Raw genomic sequence first — 10,949 nt, 5'->3', positions numbered from 1 at the left:
CTTCCCAGAGGCCCTTCAAATTAGTGGTAATTTTGTACAGAAGCCCTGGGAAACTAAGACGGTCATATTAAGTTTGAACTGATATATAGATACCTACAAGTCAGATGTCAGTCTTGACATATCCTATGAAAAGATTTAAGTAAAAAAGTGACATTATAAAATTGGTACTTTATTTTTTTTAATTTTTTTAACGTTTATTCATTTTTGAGAAATAGAAACAGAGCATGAGCAGGGAAGGCACAGAGAGAGAGGAAGACACAGAATCCAAAGCAGGCTCCAGGCTCCAAGCTATCAGCATAGAGCCCAACACAGGGATTGAACCCACAAACTGTGAGATTATGATCTGAGCCAAAGTCAGATGCCTGACTGACTGAGCCACCCAGGCACCCCTCAAATTGGTACTTTAAAAAGGTCACTCTGGCTGCAGCATAGAGGACTGATGAGAAGAAAGAGAGTGAATGTAGGGACACATTGGAAAGATCTAGAAAAGGGTGACTTAAATGAGAGAAGGAAATGAAGAGAAGTGGTTAGATTTGTGAAATATTAGACAGGTAGAACTGATAGAACTTGATCACTCTTTTTTTATTTTTTCACTCTTTTTAAATTAATTAATTTATTAATTAATTGGTTTTAAGTAAGCTCTACACCCAACATACAGCTTGAACTCAAGACCTTAAAATCAGGAGTTGCATGCTCTACTACTGAACCAGCCAGGCACCCTAGTGATCACTTTCTTAGATGTGAAGATTTGTGAAGAGTGAAAATTCAAGAACTGACACTCGACATATAGTCTAGCTTTCCCACAGCTCCTTCAAAGAGAGTCTGTTTCCATCTACAGATCTAGCTAAGGTAGAGGACATGAACAGACATATTTGCACCCCTTGACTCAGCTAAGTTGAGGCAGTCTGATTCTCTCTGGCTATGAACCATGATATTCAGGGCATTCAGACAAATGTTGCTGTGGACTTAGCCTGGAAGGTCACACTGGGTTAGAGTTGCGGGGGCATTAGTAAGCCATAGATTAGCAGAACATGGAAGGAGGAAATAGATAAAAGTCAAGAAAAGCTATTCAGATGAGCTTGGGAGACTGAGTTTCCTTTGAGGTCTGGTTGTTTTTTCTTTTCTTTGTAAGTAATCTGTACACTCAACATGGGGCTTGAATTCATGACCCCCTATCAAGAGCTGCTTGCTCTACCAACTGAGCCAGCCAGGTGCCCCTGTTTAAATTTCTTATAATTGCCTTTTATGGGGCACGTGGCTCACTCAGTCGTTAGAGCATGTGACTCTTGTCTCAAGGTCGTAAGTCCAAGCCCCATGTAGAACTGACCTAAAAAAATAGATATGGCACAAGAACAAATACTCAGATCGATGGAATAGAATAGAGAACCCAGAAATGGACCCACAAACGTATGGCCAACTAATCTTTGACAAAGCAGGAAAGAATATCCAATGGAATAAAGACAGTCTATTCAGCAAGTGGTGCTGGGAGAACTGGACACTGACATGCAGAAAAATCAACCTGGACCACTTTCTTACACCATACACAAGAATAAACTCAAAGTGGATGAAAGACCTCAATGTAAGACAGGAAGCCAACACAATCCTCGAGGAGAAAGCAGGCAAAAACCTCTTTCATCTTGCCCGCAGCAACTTCTTACTCAACATGTCTCTGGAGGCAAGGGAAACAAAAGCAAAAATTAACTACTGGGACCTTATCAACATAAAAAACTTTGGCACAGTGAAGAAAACAATCAGCAAAACTAAAAGGCAACTGACAGAATGGGAAAAGATATTTGCAAATGACATATCAGATAAAGGGTTAGTATCCAAAATCTATAAAGAACTTATCAAACTCCACACCCAAAAAACAAATAATCCAGTAAAGAAATGGGCAAAATCCATGAATAGACACTTCTCCAAAGAAGACATCCAGATGGCCGACCGACACATGAAAAAATGCTCCACATCACTCATCATCAGGGAAATACAAATCAAAACCACAATGAGATACCACCTGACACCTGTCAGAATGGCTAACAGTAACAATTCAGGCAACAACAGTTGTTGGCAAGGATGCGGAGAAAGGATCTCTTTTGCACTGTTGGTGGCAATGCAAGCTGGTGCAGCCACTCTGGAAAACAGTATGGAGGTTTCTCAAAAACTAAAAATAGAACTACCCTATGACCCAGTAATTGCACTACTAGGCATTTATCCACGGGACACAGGTGTGCTGTTTCGAAGGGACACGTGCACCCCCATGTTCGTAGCAGCACTATCAACAATAGCCAAAGTATGGAAAGAGCCCAAATGTCCATCGATGGATGAATGGATAAAGAAAATGTGGTATATATATACACTGGAGTATTACTCGGCAATCAAAAAGAATGAAATCTTGCCATCTGCAACTATGTGGATAGAATTGGAGGGTAGTATGCTAAGTGAAATTAGAGAAAGACAAAAATCATATGATTTCACTCATATGAGGACTTTAAGAGACAAAACAGATGAAAGGAAGGGAAACAAAAATAATATAAAAACAGGGAGGGGGACAAAACAAAAGAGACTCATAAATATGGAGAACAAACTGAGGGTTGCTGGAGGGGTTGTGGAAGGGGGGATGGGCTAAATGGGTAAGGGGCAGTAAGGAATCTACTGAAATCATTGCTTCACTATATACTAACTAATTTGGATGTAAATTTTAAAAAATAAAAAATAAAGTTAAATTAAAAAAAAAAATAGATGCCTTGGTGGCTTAGTAGGTTGAGCATCCAAGCCTTGATTTCAGCTCAGGTCATGATCTTGCGGTTTGTGGGATTGAGCCCCAAGTCAGACTCCACGCTGACAGCACAGAGCCTGATTGAGATTCTCTCTCTCTCCCTCTATCTCTGTCCCTACCCCTCTCATGTGCCATCTCTTTCTCAAGATAAATAAACTTAAAAAATATATATATGTAATTGCCTTTTATGAGATTATCCTTAAACATATGATAAATCATCTTTTATTCAATGGCTTTTCTGTTTTGCAGTCACACTGTCTCATGCTATCATTTTAAGCCAAATTTCTGGCTTAAATAATTGGATAGGTAGCAGTACTATGCATCAAAAGGGAAGTAGTGGAGGAAAAACAAGTTCTGAAGAAAAAGTATGAGTTTAGATTTTGACACTTTGCCTTTGTTGTGCCAATACGATATTTAGGCAAGTCCAGTGTGGACACAGAAGATTTTATGGGAATAAAGTCTTTTGGACCAGAGTTCAGGTCCAGAAGCTATTGCCCTGTGAACATTAATTGATGCTATTTTCTTCCAGGGTAAGAGGGAAAAGAGAATGAAAACAGTGGGAAGTTTGACATTGACGGTCTTCTCTGTTTCAGAAAGAAAAAGGAAACTGCAGAGAAGAATAAGAATGAATAGTCAAAGGAGTAAAAGAATCAGGAGAAGGTGGAGGGGGGACGATCTGAGTCAAGAAAGTAAAGTACTTCAAGGAGGTCAAGAGCGTCAGATGCTGTGGTGAGTCCACTGGTTTTTAGCAAGGAAGAAGCCACTGCTGACTTTGGCACGAGATTTGGAGAAGTAATGAGGGCAGAGGATAGAGTGTGGGTAGAAACCATAGATTATGTTTCAGTGAGCTGACTGTAATGGAAAGAAAAGACATGGAGATAACTAAAAGGGAATATTTGTCTGTTTAACCTAGATGGGAGACACTTGAGCCTGTTTACAGAGTAAGGAAGAAAATAATTTGATAGAATTTAAAGACACTTGAGAAACATTCATTGATCAGTTAAGGTTTCTAGGAATGGGGGAGAGATAGATGCAGTACTTAGTTGAATAATTACCTTCTTTCACTGTGGTGAGAGGGGACATGGTAAAAAAAAAGGAAGCAAGAATGCAAATAAATTGTAGGTTGACTAGAGAAGTAAAAAATGGGAATTTTTTTGTGAAGAGTTCTAACTTGCCTCTGTGTAGTAAAATGAAACACCAGAGGTTAAATTTGAGTTAACTGGAGAAATAGAACAGTAAGGTAATTTGGAATTATAAATTACTTAAGAAACTACCTCTCGGGGCGCCTGGGTGGCGCAGTCGGTTAAGCGTCCGACTTCAGCCAGGTCACGATCTCGCGGTCCGTGAGTTCGAGCCCCGCGTCGGGCTCTGGGCTGATGGCTCAGAGCCTGGAGCCTGTTTCCGATTCTGTGTCTCCCTCTCTCTCTGCCCCTCCCCCGTTCATGCTCTGTCTCTCTCTGTCCCAAAAATAAATAAACGTTAAAAAAAAAATTAAAAAAAAAAAAAAAAAGAAACTACCTCTCATCCTAGCCTTACTCTAAATGTGAAACAGGTGTGAGTACTTGGAATCACTTAAGAAGTGACTCATAGAAGGGAAAATCAGAAGGATAAATAAAATCTAATGCTGGTTTTTGCAAAGATAAATAATGTACAAACCCCGTAGGTAATACAGAGACACGGATGCACACACATACATGTATGTATATACACATACCATTTTAGGTTTGAAAAAGGAGCTATGAGAAAAGTCAAAAGAATTATACCAGAATGGTTTGCACATTCCACGGTAATAAAGTGAAAATTTAGAAATTTTTCTAGCAATATATAAATGACTGAAAGTTTTTTAAAACCTGAAATACCAATATGATTGAAAATATTAGGGAAGGCAGGACCAGCCTGCCTTTCCTATATGAGCTTCATTTCAGTGTAACTAAATAGTTGATAAGGAAAGATTCTTTTTTGTTGAGGAATTTCAGCTAACAAAGGCAGAAACAATAGTAGAAAAAAACCCCACCATTTTTGTAAATCCTAATGAAAACAGTGGCTCTAATGATTTTTTTTTTTAACATTTAAATACAAGTGAGTTAACATATAAAGTAATAATGATTTCAGGGATAGAATTTAGTGATTCATCACTTATATATAACACCCAGTGCTCATCCTAACAAGTGCCCTCCTTAATGCCCATCACCCATTTAGCCCATCTCCCAACTCAACATCCTGCTAGCAACCCTCAGTTTGTTCTCTTTAAGAGTCTCTTATGCTTTGTCTCCCTCTCTGCTTTTATCTTATTTTTGTTTCCCTCCCCCCTATGTTCTTCTGTTTTGTTTCTTAAATTCCACATATGAGTGAAATCATATGATATTTATCTTTCTGTGACTGACTTATTTCACTGAGCATGATATACCCTAGTTCCATCCACATTGTTGCAAGTGGCAAGATTTCTTTCCTTTTGATTGCTGAGAAATATTCAGCACTTCTTTATCCATTTGTCAGTCAATGGACATTTGGGCTTTTTCCATACTTCAGCTATTGTCAGTGGTGCTACTATAAACATTGGGGTTCATGTGCTCCTTTGAATCATCACTCTTGTATCCTTTGGATAAATACCTAGTAGTGCAATTGCTGGGTTGTAGGGTGGTTCTATTTTTAATGTTTTGAGGAACTTCCATACTGTTTTCCAGAGTGGGTGCACCAGTTTGCATTCCTACCATTAGTGCAAAAGAGAGCCTTTTTCTCCGGATGCTCACCAACATCTGTTGTTACCTGAGTTGATAATGTTAGCCATTCTGACAGGTGTGAGGTGGTATTTCGTCATGGTTTTGATTTGTATTTCCCCGATGATCAGTGATGTTGAGCATCTTTTCATGTGTCTGTTAGCCATCTGGATGTCTTCTTTGGAGAAGTGTCTGTTCATGTCTTTTGCCCATTTCTTCACTGAATTAGGAATATTTATTAATGGCTGCTAAAACTATTAGGTGAAAGGCTGATGGTGAACTGTATAATGAATGGATTAGGCTGATACTAACCTGAATTCAATCATCAATCTCAATATCACTATAAGTGGGACAATCAGACCTTAAGGGCGATCATGACGTGGTGCAATATGAAGTATACCATATGATCTATGAAGAATCCTTAACAAAAAAGTTAATTAACTTAAATACATTCAAGACTTTATCTAATTTTCAGTCTCCCAAAAATAAACAAACAAATAAACAAAGAAGAGAGAAACGAATGAAGTAACACTACAAGGAAATAATCAACCAAATCCAGAGCTAGAATATACTGTAGGACAAGCAACCTGATTTTCCAACAAATAAATGGCATGGGGAGGGCAGGGTCGGAGGAGATAAGAAAGAACTTTCATAAATTAGAGAGAATCAAGAGGCAGAACAACAAAAATGCAATGCACTAGATGTTGTTTAGATTCTGATTCAAACCAATAGTAAAAGGATATTTTTTAAACAATCAGGAAATTTTTTTTAGGTGTGATGAGGTGGCTGTGTTGAAAACACCTTATCTGTTAGAGATACATGGTGAACTACTTACAGATGAAAGTATATGAAATCTGAGATTTGCTTTAAAATATTCCAGCAAAATAAAAGTGGAAAGATAGATGAAACAAGAATGGAAGAGTCTTGTGATAATTGTCAAAGCTAGGTGGTAGGTACATAGATTCATTATACTATTTTCTCTACTTGAAATTTTTTATAATAAAATCATTTTCTTTTTTTTAAGTTTTTTAAAGTTTTTTTTTTAAATGTTTGTTTTTGAGAGAGACAGCATGAGCAGGGAAGGGGCAGAGAGAGGGAGACACAGAATCCGAAGCAGGCTCCAGGCTCTAAGCTGTCAGCACAGAGCCTGCTGACACAGGGCTCAAACTCACATGATTTAAGATCATGACCTGAGCTGAACCAATGTTGGACGCTTAACCACCCAGGCGCCCCTATAATAAAATTGGTTTCAAATAATGAAAAAAGCAACAAGTCTGGTCAAGTTACAGCTAAATTCCCTCTAACATTCAAATTACAGATAATTCCTATGTTTACCAAACTATTCCAGAATATATAAAAATATGAAACTCTTCACAATAATTTTATAAATCCAGCATAGTCATACAAAGACAAAAAAGCAGAACAATAGAGTAATTTCATTTATACAGGTTCAAAAACTTTAAATAACATGCTCTTGAATCAAATCCAACAAGGCAATTTTTTAAAATATGACATAATGGAACAAATGAAAAGATTTTCTCAATAGATAATGTATCATCAAATGCCACATTTCCTAAAATTTCCTAAAATTATTTTGTAAATTTAATTCCATACAAATTTTTCCTTTTATTTGAATCCTAAAATTTGTATGGAAGAATAAATACAAGGTAATAGACAAGAAAAGCATTAAAAGAGAAAAGGAACAACAGTGTGGAAAAACTTGCCTACTTAATATTGGAATACATGATAAAGCTAATATAAAATTAAATCCAAGGGCACCTGGATGGCTCAGTTGGTTAAATGTTTAACTCTTGATTTTGGCTTAGGTCATGATTTCATGGTTTGTGGGATTGAACCTGCTGTTGGGCTCTGAGCAGACAGCACAGAGCCTGCTTGGTATTCTCTCTCTCCCTTTCTCTCTGCTCCTTTCTCTCTGCTCCTCTCTCTCTCTCTCTCTCTCTCTCTCTCTAAAAATAAAGAAATAGGGGTGCCTGGGTGGCTCAGTGGGTTAAGCATCCAACTTCAGCTCAGGTCATGATCTCACAGCTGGTGAGTTCAAGCCCTGCGTTGGGCTCTGTGCTGACAGCTCAGAGCCTGGAGCCTGCTTTGGATTCTGTCTGTCTGTCTCTCTCCCTCTCTCTCTCTCTCTCTGCCCCTCCCCGCTTGTGCTCTGTCTCTCTCTGTCTCAAAAATAAATAAACATTTAAAAAATGTTTTTAAAAATAAAGAAATAAACATTAAAAAAAGAAATAGGTACAGTGTAAGTTAAAATTTGATACATAACAAAGGTGATAATTCAAATCACAGAGGAAAGGCTGAATTCTTTAATAGTGTTGGTGCAATTGGGGAGAAACTCAAATGAATCCTGTATTTTATAATATTTCGGAAAATTAATTCTGGTTGGATTAAAGACATAATTGTAAACAATTAAATTTTGTAAGAAAATGTCAGACTTTACATGAGCCATCAAAGTGCATGAGGAACTTTAATCAAGCCTGGAAACCCAAAAACAGCAACAGAAAAGGTAAACATACCAAATTTAAAAACTTTTTATAGCAAGAAGATAGTATAAATAAATGAAAACATAATAATTTGGAAACATCTATAGAACATCATAAACCCCCATAACCAACAAGTGTTCTGGTTCATTGATAGTGAAATGCAAATTAAAGCAACAACATATCACTTTTTGCTCATGTGATTGGCAAAACATTAAATGAATCAGTAGTGTCCATTCCTTATGGGAATTAGTAGAAAATGTTTCACCCATTGTTGGATAAACATGAATTTCACATTTTGGAAAACAATTTAGTAATATCTATCTTATCAAGTTGACTCAGAAAAAGAAAATTAAGTAGTGAGATTAGGTGAGTAGGAAACTATTGAACTTACTTTATGAAATAACATATAACATTAATACCTAAACTTAATAAGAACAGATTAGTTTCCTATTGCTGCCATAATAAATTACCACAAACTTAGTAGCTCAGAACAACCAGATCTATTATCTAATAATTCCACAGGTCCCAAATCTACAATGAGTCTCATGGAATAAATCAAGGTGTTGGCAGGGGCTATGTTCTTTCTGGAGGCTCCAGAGGGGAATTCATGATATGGTGTCATAAACTGAGGAGTGTGACCACTTCAGTTCAGAATACATGGTGTCACACAAATATAAATACCTCATTCTTTGACATAGCAATCCCACTGTCAGTAATTTTTTTTAACAGAAACAAATGCATTATTGTAGAAGGATACATGAACAAGAATGTTTATTGAAGCATTTTTTTTTTCAACGTTTATTCATTTTTGGGACAGAGAGAGACAGAGCATGAACGGGGGAGGGGCAGAGAGAGAGGGAGACACAGAATCGGAAACAGGCTCCAGGCACTGAGCCATCAGCCCAGAGCCTGATGCGGGGCTCGAACTCACGGACCGCGAGATCATGACCTGGCTGAAGTCGGACGCCTAACCGACTGCGCCACCCAGGCGCCCCGAAGCATTTTTTTTTTTGTAATAGCAAAAATTAGGACTTGACTTGTACATCCATCGACAGAATGGTCAAATAAATTACAGTCTGCCCATATACTGGAATATTATGCAGTTATTGAGAAAATCAGTTAGACTTATATATACGGACCTGGAAATATTGTCCATGAAATATTAAGTGAAAAAAATGCAACTTGCAAAGTAATGGGCATTATCCCATTGTTAAAAATATGTATGTAAATAAGGAGAAGAACAAAATTCCAACATATGAATGTTTCTGTGTCATTGTCTAGTAGGAGGAGAGAGATCATATCAGTTTTATGAAAGGGAGAAAGCTAAATATAAAATAACAATAAACTAGGCATCAGTCTGCTAACTAGACAACTAAAAGGGAACTTGCAGATCTCTAAGTGAGAGGGTGGGATGAATCTGGTTCTCCAATTGTTGAAAAAAACTGCAAGCCTTATTCAGTCACTGCTAGGGGCTACGGTGGCAGCGGCAGGAGTGAAGAAGCATTCCAGGATGATGGGGGTCTGTTAGCAAACTGGAAACAAACAAGGATCCTAACAGAAAACCAGAAAGCCTAGTTACAATCCCACCATCACAATAAGACAGGGAAGAGGCTGGACCTAAGAGACAAAGGCTTACTACCTAGCACCATATGTTTACACATAATTGTGTGGAGAAGAAAAAAAAAAAAAAAACTTTGAATGATGCAAATCAACCAGTTACCTCAGAGGTAAGAAGATCATGAGAACTTTCAAACAGGAAAAGAATAAAAACTCCCATGTAGCATTTGATGGATTACAATGTGTGTGTACTATTTATGTAATAATTTTTAAAACCCCACATAACTAATGAAGCATAAAAATAAAAAGTTAAAATTAGAAGTAGATATATCCAGGATGCCTGGGTGGCTCAGTTGGTTGAATGTCTGACTTCAGCTCAGGTCATGATCTCACTGTTGGGAAGTTCGAGTCCTGCGTCGGACTCTGTGCTGACAGCTCAGAGCCTGTGGCCTGCCTCAGATTCTGTGTCTCCCTGTCTCTCTGCCCCTCCCCTGCTCACACTCTGTCTCTGTCTATCTCAAAAATAAATAAACATTAAAGTTTTTTTAGGGGTGCCTGGGTGGCTCATTGGTTGGGTGACCAACTTCAGCTAAGATCATGATCTCTTGGTGCATGAATTCGAGCCCCACCACAGCTCAGAGCATGGAGCCTGCTTTGGATTCTGTCCCCGTCTCTCTCTCTCTCTCTGCCCCTCCCCTACTTGCTCTTTCTCTCTCTCTCTCTCAAAAATAAATAAACATTAAAAAAGTTTTAAAAAAATTTTAAAGTAGAAATATTCACCCTGAGGTGTGCCCTGGGGAGAGTATAGCTCTGTCACTGTGTAGTAGTAGATGCCTGAGCTGTGGTGCCCTTGGATCTGAGAGGTAGCTGCTCAGGGAACCAGTTTGCACTGTTAAATATACAGCTAAATGTATGTATTGGCTTTGAAATTTTTTTTTTTAATTTTTATTTTTTTACAATGTACAGCCCCCTTCAGTGCCCACAGCCCACTAGTGAGGAGGCTGGGCAGTGGTTCAGGGCTGCATGCTTCTCTGGCACAGGTATACTCTGAGAGGCCCACAGAGAAGGGCCCACCATCAATCCATCACTGTGTGCTTGCATTGGCTTTTTAAGCCATTTTGACAATTGTGACAACTTCTTGATGATTGTTGAATCTGGATGCTGGGCACATGGTGGTTCATTTTAATGTTCACTTTAATTTTCTGTAGGTTGGTGTTTTTTCACAATACTGGAGAAAAAACACTCTGATATAATCACAGTTTAGTTTTTAACCACAGCCATGAAAAGAAGAAAATACATGTATTTTTCCTAACTCCAAGAGGATCTGACAGTTCCTTAATGTTCATTTGAATTAATTATGGTAATATCAGTTACAATGTTGATGAAGAAATCCAAACT

At 38.0% G+C, this 10,949-nt stretch overlaps 1 non-coding gene across 1 annotated transcript; it reads right to left on the bottom strand.

Annotated features, from left to right (window-relative positions):
- Nucleotides 1-10,507: 10,507 nt before the first annotated feature.
- On the bottom strand, nucleotides 10,508-10,644 carry LOC123582113. The gene has a single exon (XR_006704210.1). It is a non-coding gene; the product is annotated as a small nucleolar RNA SNORA42/SNORA80 family (small nucleolar RNA).
- Between the last annotated feature and the right edge of the window lie 305 nt (nucleotides 10,645-10,949).

This window comes from Leopardus geoffroyi, chromosome A1 (assembly GCF_018350155.1).
Source record: "Leopardus geoffroyi isolate Oge1 chromosome A1, O.geoffroyi_Oge1_pat1.0, whole genome shotgun sequence".
NCBI classification, from domain to species: Eukaryota; Metazoa; Chordata; class Mammalia; order Carnivora; family Felidae; genus Leopardus; species Leopardus geoffroyi.
This window is presented reverse-complemented; position numbering and strand designations above follow the sequence as displayed.